General features: G+C 41.5%; 1 protein-coding gene across 1 annotated transcript in view; it reads left to right on the top strand.

Moving 5' to 3' along the window:
* The first annotated feature begins 9300 nt into the window (after positions 1 to 9300).
* The window catches only part of ENPEP (glutamyl aminopeptidase), a 67307-nt gene continuing 60132 nt past the window's right edge, over positions 9301 to 16475 (top strand). The window contains exon 1 of the mRNA XM_075090650.1: positions 9301 to 9451. The gene's annotated coding sequence lies outside the window, so the exon portion shown is untranslated. The remainder of the gene's footprint in view (positions 9452 to 16475) is intronic.

Below are 16475 nucleotides of genomic sequence, written 5' to 3'. Positions count from 1 at the left end.
CACTGAAGATTGGGCATGATAGTAGCCTACGAGTATGTAAACTGTGTTCATCTGCTCCCAATTCCATGGCAGCTGCACAAAACTCACTGGACTTACACTGACTTAGGAGAATAGACTAGATAACCTCTCAACCCTCAACCCTATTATTTTCTATGAATCAGTGGAAAAAGAAACTCCCTTCTTGTACAAATCTCGGTTCTTGAGGCTCCAAACACCCATTTTTCTTTTCAGGTGTCTAAATTATATAAACACAGGAATCTTATCATTAGACATAAACCAGACCCAACATAATTACAACACAGATCAGTTTTCAGTAGATTCTTGATCCTGCCCCTGTTGACTTTCTTAGAAGAAAAGTGCAAACGTATCAGATGACGCAAAGCTTGTCACACACAGAGAAAAAAAATAGGAATAATCACTGGGGTGATTCTGCTTGTTAGGTCTGATCATGTGTATTTTTGCCAATTTCTGTCATCAAGGGAAGTCCATTTTGTTCATACATTATCAACGTAGAGCTAGGAAGATTTCAAGGTATTTACAGTTACTGCAATCCCAAAGTGTCTAAAAGACCATTTATTTCATGCCCAACTTCATCTTTATTCATCACACGGTACCCTATAATTATACATACTCAGAGATTTTAATAAACAGATTTTTACTGCCACAGCCATCGTCACCGTATAAAAGATGTCTAGTCGGGCTGGCAAGCTTCCCCTTCTCTAGAACTCTTTCTACTGCATATTGAAATGAGATTGTAGGACAGCAAAACCAGGTGAAACAGGCTCTTGCTGAACACATACTGAATAGAAAGGTTTGCTCCATCTTTCCTAACATTGCCGGCTTTCCTCAGGCTGCATCATGTGATCATTTATGAAAGTCACTTTGTCATCATTTCTGGTAGTCCTGAATTAGCCTCCACTGTTTTGTGCTGGAAGACAGCCTGCCAGTTCCTTGGAGAAGCAAACCAGCAGCAACATAAATGATAAGGTCTCCAAAGTCAGACATATACATGTTTCTTGTTTCAGCCTTGTCAGACAAGCTACAGAGATCTTTGACTTCAATTATTTGTAACTGCCTGGAAATCAGCATAAACTGTCCATATGGGAAACTTGACAAAGCTGTCAATAATGCCTGTTTCACTGTAGATCTATGCCAAAGAACCTTCAGCTAGTACAAAATTATACAATTATTTTAATTTTTCATTTCAGTTCCCTTCTAAGTATTTTAGGAAAAAAGAAATGAGCCTACAGTTAGGTAAAAATATAAATCAAGGATGTATGCATGAGGGAAGTATAGACAGCAATAAACCAGCAAGCATAACCTTGTATCCATTACTGAGCCCCTGGGCACATATTTGACCGAAACTGCTTTTGGCAGCTTGCACATTTTGCACACAATTTATAAGAGAATTGTGTGTCACTAGTTTTGGAGTTTAGGCAGATTGCATTTGGCATCTGATTTTCAATAATATACAAGAAACACTGGAATAATTTACACTCCCATAGCACTACCATAAACTCAAAGTAATGCAATTTAAGCCAGTAAAATGTATGAGTTTGCATCAAGCATGTTCAATTAATTTATTGCGTAGCTCTTCAGTTTATTTCTGAAGTAAAACCCAGGCTCTGATGAAGTAAATAGGCATTTTACCACCTGCTTCAGCACAGTCCAGATTTTAGCCTTATGATGTGTGCTTGCACAGCAGAGGGAAAGAGACAAAAAAGAGGTAATAGGGTTTTTTAAGTTTCATACTCTTGGCTGAAATGGTCAGAGCTTGGAGAGGGAGACTCTTTTTAGACACTGCTAATTTTTAAATTTGGTCAGGAGGTCTAATTTGGTATCCTGTGGCTGTGGCTGAGGAGGGAGATCCTCTGCAGCCCAGGGAGGCTCCAGCAGTGCAGGAAAAGCATCAGCACCCTGGGAGCAGCAGCTGCTGCAAGGGCTCCTTCTGGCCGGCAAGAGTTCAGCACACACTACCAAACGAGAGAGAAGGGAGACATTGCCAGCCCAGACCATTCACCCTGCATCTGCAGGCCAGGAGGTGGCAGGCTGTGGTGCTTTCCAAGCAGACGGAGGCCTGCTTCTCACAGCCAAGATTTGGCACCAAGAGTTATTCCTTGGCAGTGTCCGTACTGATTAAGATCACTGAAGCAAACAGGGAGAATAAACTGTCCTCTCCTCCCTGAAAGGGGTCTCTGCAGCGCGAGGGGTTAAGCAATGCAGAGAAGCTGGATCCCATGTGCTTTCTTCCAGGAATTACCAACACAGCTGCCTGAGTCCTGTGCCTATTTGTGACCAATCACCAACACACAGCTAGTGTAAATGATGTGGAAATACTCCTCCCCATGCAATTACAGCTCTTTTAATCACTGCAATACAAACAATTCTAGGCAGAAAGCACTGGAAAACTTGATATTACCCTGAAAATTCCCCACAAAAAATCAGCCATGAAAGCTAAACCATTTACCAGTTTTGTCCAGAACTGGATGTGTTTTCCTCCTGGGATGTCTCGCATCCACTTAGGACTGCAGGACCTATGTAGTTGCCCTAAGCAGACTACTGTCCATCGAGGAGACTGTGACCCATGCACCGGTTGTCCTGAGCAGACGCAGGCACATGTTATGCTGTACCATACTGTGCTGCATGTATTGCTTGGCCTTCAGGACCATGCTGTGCTGTACATATCCTTTAAATCTAAACTGGGTAATTGTAATAGAAGAGCCTGGAGGTCACTCTCACCTGGCAGCAGTGATGATGCCACTAGCACGTCCTTGTCTTTATCTGGAAAGGAAGCAGCATATTTTATTTCTAAGAAAGTCCTATAAAAACTTTGAAGACTGCAGTTCCTGTGAATCTTGCCCCTGATGGGAAGTCTGCGCAGCTTGCTGTGCCTTGACCAGAGGTCATTCTGATGCTGCATCAATCCCAGGGCTCCCAGCATCAGAAGGGACACAAGATTTTATAACTTGCTGTCACCTTCAGCACTGAACCAGCATTCCTGGTGCAAAACAACATAAAGGAGTGATTTTGACATGCTCATTTTCTCCTTCCACCCAAATACTGCTGGGGACCCATCAGGGAAGCTAATTAGTGCTATTCAGCAGAAGCAAGGACAGGAGGATTTGACCCTAAACACTGCGGAAGAGCTGAGTTTCCAAACTCTTTTCCCCCTTTCCATCACGTTTCCATCTGCTTCTTTGAAAACTCACAGGTTTATATCTAACCAGCCAATAACCCCACCCTGCACTTGTACAGCCAAAATTACTGAGTTAGGCACTCAGGTGGCTCATAGTTCACTGAGATCAGGTTTGATACCACAGCTTTTCATGGAGTCAGATTGCAGGCTGCAACTGGGAGAGCTATCCTCTTTTGAAATATATTCCACTGAACTCAGCAATGGTACGGAAATACAAATAGGCCTTTGCTTGCTGAGGAGCGCAGACAGGATCTGCTGTGTTTGTTTAGGTCGTGACTTGCAATGTGGGGGAGAAATGGTTGTGAGCTCCTAAGAAGAAAGGAAAAGTCAGAGAAAAATTCTTCAGCACATGTAAAATTGATAGCAGATACGCTCATGCAGCAAACTCATATCTTCCTTGGCCTCCTGGAAATCTGATGTCACCCCTAGTTGCAAATCACTTTAGACTGCTGCATTTAAAATGCTTCCCTTGTATTTGGAAAAGTTCTCTGAGTCCCCAGTGCAGAAAAGACCCTGAAATATCTTGAGATGAGAAATTCTTGATTCCTCAGCCGGGCAGCTGAAATGTGGAAATTCAGGCACTTGTAAATGAGTTTCTGTATTGTGCCATCCCTCCAGCCCCTGCAGGCTGTGATCTGGGAAGCTGGCAGGGTACTGCAGCTGGCAGAGATCCTGCTCCCTGCTCATGCAAGCAAGCAAGGCACACGCTGTCAGCTTCAGCACCTGCTAACTGGGAGCTGAGCTCACTGCAATGATGCAATATCCATCCCATCACTTGCAAAAATACTCACATCTCTATACATGGTAAAGCTGAAGTCTTGGGTTTCTTTTGGTTGGTTTTCTGGTGACAGCTAATGCTGCTTATCATTCCTCTGCACCTCAGGCCCTAAAAGTTCTCTGAACAGCAGTGGATGTGAACTGCAAATTCTCTATTGCAAATGCATTGTGAATACCTTGCTGAAGACCTTATTAAAGAATGTTACCTACGGTAAGAGATGTACCAGTTTGGAGAAATCAGCTTTGCCATAACAGGTTCTCAGAGTGCTTTAAAGCAGAATCTAAGACTATTACTTTAAAACATATAGTGTTTGTCTGTTACTGCCTGGTTTTTGTTTATGCTTTTTGCATGGAAATGCTATGGCACAAACCATAAGGAATCTTATTTTTGTCAAAAAATGAGCTTGAACAACAGTTAACACTTCTCAGCAAATAGGCCCATACACCACTCCTGGCTACAGAACCAGCCATGAACAGCAAGCAGTTCGCCTTAGCTTATTATTCTTCAATAGAGTGTATCTTGGAGAGAACGGCTTTTCAAAAGCGGAGTTTCAGGAAGCTTGAAAGTCTTTAAAGCAGGCTTTTCTATTTTCTATGTTAAACACAGCACTGCATTCCTGCCCAAAAAACTTGTTAGCACAGCTGAGAAAAAATGCTTGATAGAAAGGCATAAGCCATCAACTCTAAAGATGGGATCAGTTCTAAGCATATGGAACTGAACTAAGAAAAAAAAGCTTCCAAAAATATTTGTGGGAGACACTGGCTTTCTGTTCCTACTCTTCTTTAAAGGCTTTTCATTAATCTTTTCTTTCTTGTTTGTTTGCATGTCTTTCAGTAATTACCTCTTTCCATCATTTAATTGGCTGCTAAGCTCCATATTATTTGACATATTTTCCCCTTTTTATTCACCTCGTTTTTCTTCTTTCATTTCCACTTTGTCCTTGCATTTTTAAATGTGTTTAAGACTCCTTGAGGTTTTATTCTTCCAGGCTGATCACACCCTGAAATGGTAGACCTGACAGTTCGATGTGCCTGTGATCATCCTTCTCTGGGAAAAGATGGCTTTTCATTTTCTGGCCTCCCAACTTCCCCATGGATGCAGACTGTAGTGGGTCTTTTCTTATTGTCCTTCAGAGAAGGAGCAAGGCAGGGCTTTTTTTTTTTTGAGAAAGAAGGTCAGCTAATAGGTACTGCTTGTGTTTCTTCAGATACCACTTCTTCTTCTCCAGTGATGAGCATCCCAGCAGGCCCCAAAGTCCTTCAGTCATTTTTCTTGTGGTCTCCACTGCGTGGTAAACCCTCCGTCCACTGAGGGAAGAGACACTTTTGTTCAAAGATGGTCAGAGGAAAAAAAAAAACGGTAGGATTTGAACTACTGCTTATTACTTAATTATTTTAAGATTTGAGCAGTTGGTGCTGCAAGAGATCAGCCACCTGACTGCTTGTCTGGTGCTTTCCAAAAGGGTTTCTGCTTGGGTGCTGAGTACAACAACCCCATCTTCAAGCAGAAGTCTGAATTGACAGGTTTCACTGGAAAAAAAGTACTTTAAAAATCTACCTTCCACCACCTAGACTGTCAAGCAACAACGTTTTGCAGAGGTCAGTGCAGAAACAAGCAGACACTGAGTGACTTTGTACTGCTCTATTGTGGAACAACACTCTTTTAGACTTCCTAATCTATCAATCTCTCTTGACACACACAGACACACATGAGAAATACCTGTAGGCTAACACCCCTCCTAGTAACACAAGGCAAGTGCATTTATGCATCAACTGCTGAACGGTGTGTATTATGTAATGTGACACCACACAAATGCTTGAAAGAAGAGTTCTGAGCAAGAAACATTTTGCAATGGCGACTTGTTTCTGTTGCAGTGGCAGAGCAATGAGATCAGCAGAGCAGTGCGGTTGGATGTAGCTGCACAGAGGATGCTTGTGATCCCTGTGACTGGCCAGTCAGGCAAACCCCTACGGTACTTCTCACTGAGGGACAGGTGCCACATCTCATGCAACGTAAAGCAAGAAGCATTTTGTTATGGTGACAATGCAACTCTTTGGTTACAACATTCTCCCCAGCCGCTTCAGTCACAGATATCATTGGCTGCTTTACATAGATATACATGTTCTCTTGCACCTTGCCTTCTGCTTAATTTCCCCACTAATATCACCCTGGAGATTCCCTATTTACAGGGACATATATCCTGGGTCCAGAAGAAGTCTTAAAGCTAAAACATTGTTATGTCCAAGGTTAGGACACTGAAGAGGTGAGTCTGCGATGAAAGTAGCCAGTCCAAAAGTCCTACATAGCATCTTGAACCAAACTTTCAGGCTAGCAGGAACCTGTGCAAAGGATCAGGATTTAACAACGTTACGGTGGTGGGAAACAGACAGGAAAAGTTAAAAGTGGAAGAAAAGCTCAGGGCACAGGCCAGCAAACACAGATTCTTATTTTAAAGCCTTCCCATCTTAGGCATACTGAGGTATAAGTTACTTAATATAGTGTCATGCACCTACATACACACCTAACTCCTTCCAGGCTGTGTTAGCATCCTGTGGCTAGCTGGTTACTTATCAGTAAAGGCAAACAAAATACATGAACAGTATTTGCAATGCAATGCAGTCGTGACCTACTAAATGAGGTAGGGTTTGGGGCTGTTCTGCTGGCTTTGTAGTTGTCACAGTGTTACGCCTGACACATCACTGCACCTTTTGTAACATCTTCCCTGTCCCCATGACGGTGTCTAATTGCAGTCAGAAAGCACTGAGGAAAGGATGATCCAGGACTTTGTCTCACATCAGCTGCTTTCTATCTAGCACAATGTAGGCATTCTCTTACTTGAGAACTCCTGGTATTCCTGGAAAACACTGAAACAGAAATATTTAAAATTCTAAAAATCTCCAGACTTCAGGGCTGTCCTTTTTGGGTTCAGAGCACCGGGGTTTAGGCAGACCTAGCACAGGAATGAAACCATCACCATATTGACTGACGAATATGTTTTACATCATCTCTGAAACTGAGGATCATAAAACTGACAGGAGATGGAGACCCATGGTGTTAAAAATAGGATAGTCATGGATGCTTTGAAGAGTTCAGATGTACATTTGAAAAGCCTGAAGAAACCCTAGGCTCATGATTTCCTTCTTCATCTGTAATTCCTATTGTTTATGGAGTATTTTATTTTTTTTTAAGAACTTGCTATCTTATGAACATAGCTGAATCTAAAGTTAAACGCTGGAAACTTTACTAGCATTTAAATGCCTTCAAATCTCAGATTTCCAGATGAAGCACTTCATCTTTGTCACTATGTTTTTATTTTCCTGAAAGTGGGGCTCATTTTTTATTTCCCTGTGTGATAGACACCAACAATTATCTCTGAGAAAAAGATTGTTTTGTCATTAAAAGTGTGGCCCAGGACTCCGGCAATCTGCATTTCTATTCTGCTCTACTACAGGTGATCTTTATGTTGTTGGGTGATCCATTTGATCTTTTCTTGGCCCATTTTCCCTTCTCTAAACTGAAGAAAATAACATTTCCATACTTCATAGGAGAGTTATGAGCATAAATTAATTCATATTTATGAGGTACTAAGGGGATTCTGATGAGTACCATAAAAAGGCTGACTTACAAATAAAACCCCCTCTGTGTTCTGGTTTTCCACTGATATAGATGTTTTTCTCTACTTCTTAAAGCAAGGACGTTTTTTTCAGAGCAATATTTTCCACTTGTGACACTTCTTGATTTTACCTCAGAACAATAAGTACTTGTACCTTGCAGTTGCAGCAATTATTTTTATGCATGATACGCTACATATGAAACTTTCAGTGTCCTTTATAGCCAAACAGAACACAATAGTTTCTTTTAAGATTTATTTTTAAAGCCTGTGAAAAAGCACCAGACTTGCAGCTGACAAGGCTGAAGCATAGCACCTTTACACATAAAGCAGGGGGAGGATGAGAAACAGAAAGAAAGGCATCGCTTATGATTGCCATTCAGTCCTAGGGAGGGTTGACTCACAGGTGAGACAGCAGAATAGCATCCAGTATGTGTAAACTCTGCCTTCTTACTCCATCTGTAAAACAGAGGTTTGTAGGGTGTCACTCAAGCTCTTTTCAAACTTTGGGTGATAACCAACAAATAAGCAAACCAGGTCGAAACCTCTAAGAAGAAAGCAGAGAGGACTATTCTCTTCTTGACCTTTCACAGGTAAACTTGAACCACTCTCTTGGCATAAAAACCAGGAAATCTTTAGCAGAATCTATCACGCAAATATTAATCCCTGCTGGTAATTTGGGCAATCGTCTACTTCTGCCCTACCTGAGGGTGGGGCCGCCCCTATGGGGAATAAGCAGTCTTGGTGTGTCTGCCTTCTCCAACTGGCAAAACCTGTGCAGTGCTTGGATCAATCCAATTTTCTCTGTGCCTGATCTCAGGGGTACAAGACGTTAGTCTCACCTCTGAGCTACTTCAGCAATTCCTTATAGAAGAGTGGTCACAGATTATGGTCAGTAAGATTTAAAAAATAGGGAGCAATGTCATCTGTTCATACTCAGTGCCATTACTATGGGATCTGACTAAACCCTATCACTGTCATGTTGGGTCAGCAGAAAGGCTTGGGAAGTGTTGCAACAATACAAAGAATTTAAGCTGCTAACAAAAAAAGCGAAGAGAGTTTTAACACCAGCTTTTCAATGGAAATCAGGTGCACAAGTTAAGTTTCTTTTGCTGACTGAATGTACTTATATCTTTATGTATATTTATGATGATACGCAAGCATTACGTGGAAATTAGCTATGCAGCGCTACTTCCAAATTCATGGTGGAAATGAAAGCCTTCAATATATGCAGGGAAAGAAATCTTTTGACTACTATAAAAAGCAGCTTTAAAACAGCTTGAGAAAAGAAAGCAATTCAAAATCTTTTCCTATACTTGAGTAGTATTAGGAATAATAGGGAGCTGCATGGCACCATTCAGACAAGAAGATTGTTTAAGTAAGCCCCTAGTCAGGGGAATTCAGTCAGCCCTCTGATTATACTTCCCTCCGAATGCCATCGAGCTGGATGAGAAAAAGCCATGGAAGAAGGAAGCATTTTAAGCCATATACTGCCACTTGCAGGTCAAACTAAGTCCATGTCAGCTACATAAAGCAATTATAGAAGCACACAAATCCATAGACGTGCAATGCAGGGCTTCAGTGAGAGATTTGGTAGATGCAGTCTGGAAGAATTTATTTGACATCCTCTCCAGAGAGCAAGTTTGAACAAAGTTAGCTTTTCTGCCAAGGAGGAAGTGCTTAGCGGCAAGCACATCTCTTAGAGAAACAGGGTTTGCATGTTTGGGTGACTGGCAGCACAGCAGGATGTCCCAGTTTTCACAACACAGATATGAGTGCATGGAGACATCAGTGTGTTGAGAGAATGCTCTCGGACGACAGAAACAGCAGATGACACAGCATGGGGTCAGCTTGTGACTGCACCAGGGTGAGTCCTGGGCTTGGGGGAAGGCACATGTGCTTTTAAGCCATCTTGATCTCTCCTTGGGGCCTCTCTGGCTCTTGGTGCCAGTCCATGCTGCCTCAGGACAGGTTTACACTGTGCCAAGAGCAGCATTCCCTGCAGGGTGGCTCTGCTGGCTAGGGCTTGTTCCCCGTTCCTCTGTTCTGCCGAGGGTGAAGCCCTGATAGATTTGGCCATTGTAGGCTTGCGCTCTGAGCTACTTTTCTGTAAAAAAGGTGGCTGTGAGGCTTCCCAAGGGCTCAACCCCTCGCCCAGAGGAAAAGCAGCATTTCAGGCTGTGGAAATCTCCTCCAGGAGCTGTGTGCAGAGGAAGCAAGGGAGGACCAGCAGTCAGGAGAGGAAGGAGGGCAGCAGAGCTGCCATTCCCAGCCCACCACGATGCCTGGAGCCTCAGAAGCAGGCAGAAGAGACAGGAGGTGGCAGAGCTAGGGTGACACTAGTTCAGTGTGTCCCAGTTGGCATGCTCCCCAGGCTGAGGTCCAGCAGACTTTCACCTCAGGCAGAACTTTGAAGCTGCTAGCTGCATTTGAGCAGCCCCATGGGGCTCCCGTGCTCTCCTGGGCTTGAGAAACAAAATACAGCAGTGATGGCCTCTGGGTCTTCATCACAATTTATATTTGAAGGGAATTCACAGAGTTTCTGCTAGTTTCAGAGGAGGCAGGGAGAAAAGAAAAATGAGTTTAACACATATGTAAGAGGTGGCCCTCATCTAGCAGTAGGGGTGCATTCCTGCTGACATTTTAAATTAATAACTCATCAGTGGAGCCTGAATTACACCATAAATATCATATTACTGCACATCCGTATTATGCCTGCATTATTTAATCACAAGAACATCCCAGACATAATTTGGGCTGATGTGAAAAATAAAAGTAGTAATAAGTGTGAGGTTATGAAAATATTAGTTGCTTTCCAGTCAGTAGGGTGACCACACACTGTACGCCTTTGGCAAGGGAAAACAACCCAGAATCTGTGCTCTAGCTCATATGCTGCTGTACTCTGACCTGCTCAGACAAGTGGGAAAGAGAATATTTTGATCCTGTTGAAAGGGTGACTGAACCTTCTTGCCTCTGGTTTTTGGCTGCAAGGTCGGCTTATTGCACTATAGGGAAGAAGTAGCTGTGTCCACTGTTTCCACAAAGTATTTTGAGCAGCTGAGAAGCTGGGAAGCTTAAATAACAGTATTGACTGAATTAAGTAGAAGTGAGAAAAATGCTGTGGAATTAATTGGTAATGGTAACTGAATACGCTGCTTAATGTAAAACTTAATTCCTCCATTTTAGTAGTAGATTATTATCTCTCTGTCAACGAATGAAATGTGTATAATCATTGAACTTAAGCTCAAAGCCGTTACACGCTATTTTCAGATCCTTTCATTCTTGCAATTTTTGTAATTAGGGATTTTGTCTTAAGCACCCTAGAACAGTTATGAATGGTTTATATTTGTATAGGATTCTCCCTGACAAATTTTTGAAGAAATTTGCTGATTTGTACCATGAGTTAGAATCCTGCTGAGAAAGACTGAACTTAAATTGTTAAAAAAAGCAAACGTGCTACATGTACATGCATAAAACATTAACTTGGGAACACAAAGCATTATGTATCTCCAAATTTATTTTGTTTGTTTATTATGACTGTAGTATAGTATTTATATTTCTAAGTATTTTGGCAAGTCTATATTAGCACAAGTACAGCAACATCTTAGGCAAAATAACAGTGTATTAATACTCTAAATTTGGGCTCTTCATCATTTTCTTCATCATTTGATCTCTACTTTGAATAAATGTGTTAAATTGTTTTTAAAATGTCTTTCAAGAGCAGATGAAAAGGATATTTGAATTTAAAAGTTTGTATGTTTTCTATGTCAGTCAGCTCCTCAAAGGTGTAGACACTTTTCACTCCAGCAACTAACGAAGGGACAAGAGCACCCTCACCATCTTTCCCAAAGAGTGCTGTACATAGCCTGGCTGTTTGTAACTCTCTGGTTAAGAGAGCATAAATACATTTGTTCTGCACACCACAAGGTTCCATTAGTGAGCACGCTCAGATGCCTCAGACCATGTCTGATTTGATGCCTCAAGCGGCAGAGAACTGCATCTGATTTCCATGACCAAAGGGTGTGGGAAAATTACAACACAGTCAGTTAAACCAAACCTTGCTCTGTAACCTGAGCATAAATTTGCTTCCTGGAGCATGGCTGAGCAATTTAATTCTCTAGAACCTGGATTTGCTGAAAGTGCTTTCCACTTTCCTTATCTTATAATTTAGCTTCTTCCCATATCGTCTGTTTTGGGGTCTACATATCAGATGGCATTAATATTGACCCTACAAATGAACCAAAATAAAAACTTTCCGTGTAAGAAAACCCAAAATCAAGGATTTGACCCCTACAATGAAAAACTATTGAGGAAATTTTAGAATAGTAAGAAAATCCCTGAGCACCTGGAATTCTTCTGTGAGGTCCTGAGGTTGCTAATGTAAATCAAGCACAACCAAATCAAAGGAGGCTTACTTCTAAGGTTTCAGACAGCAGTTGCCACATATTTATGAAAAGTTTACTGTGTGCATCTAAGTCTGGGCCCTGTAATAAAGTAAAATAATAATAATAATGATGATGATAAAAGAATATACAAAATAAGTGATACACAATGCAATTGCTCACCACTTGTTGACCAATGCCCAGCCACTTCTCAAGCAGCGGTCCCTCCCCCAGGGCCAACTCCCCCCAGTTCATATACTCAGCATGACCTCATATGGTATGGAATATCCCTTTGGTCAGTTGGGGTCAGCTGTCCCAGCTGTGGTCCCTCCCATCTTCTCGTGCACCCGGCAGAGCATGGGGAGCTGAGAAGTCCTTGACTTAGTGCAAACACTACTTAGCAACAACTAAAACATCAGTGTGTTATCAACATTATTCTCATCTTGAATCCAAAACACAGCACTATGCCAGCTACTAGGAAGAAAAGTAACTCTATCCCAGACACAACCAGGACACATTTCGTATGTGTTGAGCTCACACTCTCAGCTCCCAAGCCCAGCAAAGACTCGAATGTTACCCTTCATGGACATGTCAGGGTCCATGGTGCAGAGCTCATCATCACACTTTCTTCTCCTTTCATGCCATTCATTCTTCATCTCTAGCTTTGTATGCTGCGTAGAAAATTACATAGGTAGATATTCTGCCTCTATGGCCCAATACCCTGTGAACCAGAGAAGTCAGAGTTTCTTTTAGTGAGGTTAAATTTCACAGGATTTTTGTGTCATGAGGCGAGGGCCTACTACTGACTAGAGAATCTGAAGTAAATGTGCTCAGCACAAAGTAATTTATTTGGCAGAAGCCTTCCCTGAAGCCCTAAGACACACTGCTATAAAAATTATCTGAACCCCCAGAAATACATTTTGATATTTCTTCAGTCATGTTGAAGTCACAGCTGCCACATAGCCTCCTTTGGAGGGTTATGGAAATACTGAAGCCCCAGCTGATCAAGATACTTATCTGGGATGTGAAAGAGATGAGAACTTGGACCTGGGATTCCTCCATCGCAGGGAAAGCTTGGAGCTGTCAACCACATCCAGGGAGAAAGTTTTGTAAAGGAAATGTCAGAGGGATTACAGCAAAGTAGGAAATGAAAGTTGAAAGTTGGGCACTTTGTAGAAGGAACAGAATAAAAAATCCCACCCTATTGCACTAAGCCAGTTCCAGGAAGCACTCCCCATGATTTTGGGTGTCCAGTTTCTGCCTTTGCATTTTTACTCCCCCATGGAGATCGTCTCTGGCCCCAGCCCAGGACTGAGACAACGTTACAGTTTGTTACACAGATGAGTAAATGTTGATATTTTTTTAAAAATAGAGGAAATGCAGAGTAAACCGTGAAGTCTATGAAGTTCCAGGTTGAGTTACAGAGGGCACAAACCAAAACACTTCTTCAAAAATTTCTTAAACTCAAACTAAAATTTTAAAAGTTATGTCAATTTTCCAGCTTAAACATATGTCCAAGTTACATAAACCCTAGGCCACTGGCAAACACGGATGCAAACAACACCTGTGTTGAGAAAACAAATTCAGTTCCAAAAGAAGATTTAAAAACACCAATGAAACAGGCTCTTATTGTGAATATGCCAACAAATGAGAAATGCCTTAACCCCAGAGAGATGTTTCAGAGGCAGTTCTTATGAATGATACACAATTTCATGGGCACCATTTAAAGATAAAAATATTGTGGTGTAGTGTGCAAGTGACAAGAGCACTTAAAAGCCCTATTACCCAAGAGAGGAAGAAACAAATTTTGGGATTTCCGCAGGTAACAGAAAGAACAGTTTAAGACAACTATAATATATTCTTGTATAGAAAAGAACTAATAATTCACTTAGACTTTTAATGGCTGGAATGAGGTAGCTGCTTAAAGGGAAGAGCCATAGAAGGAAGGAACTCAATAAGTGTTTTGGGCCAAGAAGCAGCTTCTTCCTTGTATTTAATACAAAGACATTTTTCACAATTTATTTGTTAACTTCTTGGACATTTTGAATTACTTTTTACTTTGAATGCCACTATTAAGAATAGGTAGAAATGCTTAAGAGTATAATTTTAAGTGATGGAGAGTTAAAGTGATTTCACTTGATCATTTGATCAAGCATCTCAGTTTAGCATAAACATTGGTACAAAATAAAACCCTAGATCTAAACAAGAATGTTTTTCTTAAGTAGCTTAATGCCAAAGAAGCATTTCTGATTCTATCAAGCCTCCTGCATTAATAGAGCAAGGCATTTTGATAACTATCTTTGACCTATCCAGTTAAAGATCTCATATAAATGTTTTAAGGCAATCAGTAGAGCAAGAAGTCTGGGCTATACAGGGTCATCGGTTCAGAAGGACACAGTGTGGGTTTTCTTTCAGGTCTCATAGATACTGATGGATTACTTAGTGCCTCAGCTCCTGATAACAGGTAAGTCAAGTTTAGCTGTATGACAAGAAAACCTGTAGCCTTTCCAATTCAAGGGACAAATCCGGAATTTCATCAAGTACACCTGGAAGTTTCCGAAGACAAAGAGAACCTAGTGTATGTCAGAAGACTATTTTCTAAGCCAGACTCACATTGGTTGGAACCTGAAACCTGATATTTGAATGTTTGCCTCTTCAGGCTAATTCTTGTAATTCAGTTTCTTTTTGCAATGCAGAAGACTCTTACACAGTGCATCATTTTCCTTCTGCATCCAGCAGGACAAAAAGACTGAGTTGCAGCCAGCACTTCACTCTTTGGACTGACAGGGAGCCAAGTCCTCTGATTTCTTCTCCTGTGCAGTTAACACAAGAGCACATAGCAAAGATGCTAAATAGCTCTGCACAAAACCAGCTGAGAGCTAGCATGGCCAGCTCCAATCCAGATGTACCAAATCCATCTGGACTTGTTCTGATTCTGAAGAGCCCTTTGGGTATAGTTCCATTATGTTCCCACAGATTTGAGGTTATGGTCCCAGCTTTGGACCAGTGCTGCTTCATTTGATCTCTACCGAGGCTAAGCTAATAAACCTGACTGGACTTGAGCTGCTTCGCACAGAGTCTGATTGCCGTTTTGCAACCACTTTATCAGTCAGGGGTTCAACATCTGCAATGGACAGCTGAGTGTCCTGGTGCCAAATCCTGTCAGGTACTCAGCACCTCCTCTCTCAGTCCCTGTTTTTAAGGCCCCAAATGTTCAACCCTTAAAGAACAGGACAATGTCCCGTTTATTTTGTTCTTCTAGTTTTAAATCGTGTATTAAAGCTATACTTCTTACTTGGCCAGCCAAATGAGACTGTGACTATTATAAGCCAGCGGCTCATAAGCCTGGGGTTTAACACTTCATATAAATTCTGGCACCTCTCAATTTCCTCAACTACATGTTCTCACAGTTAACTGAAATTCCAGCGGGGAAAGAAGTGTATCCATACATTAATGGGATATGGGAAATGCCAGCTCTGCCTCTGACAAAGTTCCTTTAATCAGATGTATAATTTTTCTCATTAGCAAACCGAAGAGGTATGCCTTTTCTGTTACAGATGCAAATGTAACATTTGTATGGATCAGTAAATACTTTTCCACTGTAATGTAAACAGACTTGACAGTTTGAATCTGCCACGAATTTCAGTGATAATTATGCAAAAGGCATAAAATACCAAAGGAAAACAGTTGCTGAAATATTCATGTGGGAGTATTTATGCTACAATTATTATAGCAAAATACATAAGATTCAAAGTGTACTGACCATATAATGTCTATGACAGCTCTATTCCGCATGAGCAGTAAGGAAAAACTCATTGCCATCTTTCATAGTTGTGGCCACAATAATTATTACAAATCATTCTTATTAATCTACCTCCAGGTGTATGGCTGCGTAGTCCATCCACAAGAGCTCCAACAGCTAAGTCTGTACGGCCATGTAGACTGCCAGAATATGTCACTATGTCACCACCACTGTATGCCATACAGGGTTGCTTGAGGTCATGCTTGCTGTCATAATATGAAGGAAAACATGTTACCTGTGATAACAGCATCTTGCTTGTTCTGGACCTCTCAGAATACTTAGGAAAATTCTCATCTCATTTGTATCACTGCAGATTAACAGCACATTTTGTCTTCAAGGGAATTTAATAGCTAAAGGCCAGGACACTATGGAGGGTGATGAACTCCACACAGTCTGAGCATTAGAAATGTAACCTTTCTGTTATTGTAATAGTACACCTTTTAGATTCACTTTTAGATTATCATATCTTACATGATCACCAGGTGTAGATTGGTATCGGGCACAGCATTAACCACTTCTGCCTCTGCACTGTTAGGAAACCCAGTGTCAGACCATCTTCAACTGGCAGTATCCAGGGATTCACAAGAACTCCACTCAGCCCCTTGTAATAAAGGACCCTTGGCAGAATGAAGGATTCCTGAACTTTTGGTACTATCAGAAAAAAAGAATCAGTGACAGTACACCATTAGTTGCTGGCTTCTCTTCAG

The sequence above is a fragment of the Phalacrocorax aristotelis genome, chromosome 4, assembly GCF_949628215.1.
Source record: "Phalacrocorax aristotelis chromosome 4, bGulAri2.1, whole genome shotgun sequence".
Taxonomy (NCBI): domain Eukaryota; kingdom Metazoa; phylum Chordata; class Aves; order Suliformes; family Phalacrocoracidae; genus Phalacrocorax; species Phalacrocorax aristotelis.
The sequence above is the reverse complement of the archived record's forward strand: the minus strand, read 5'-3'. Positions and strand labels throughout refer to the sequence as shown.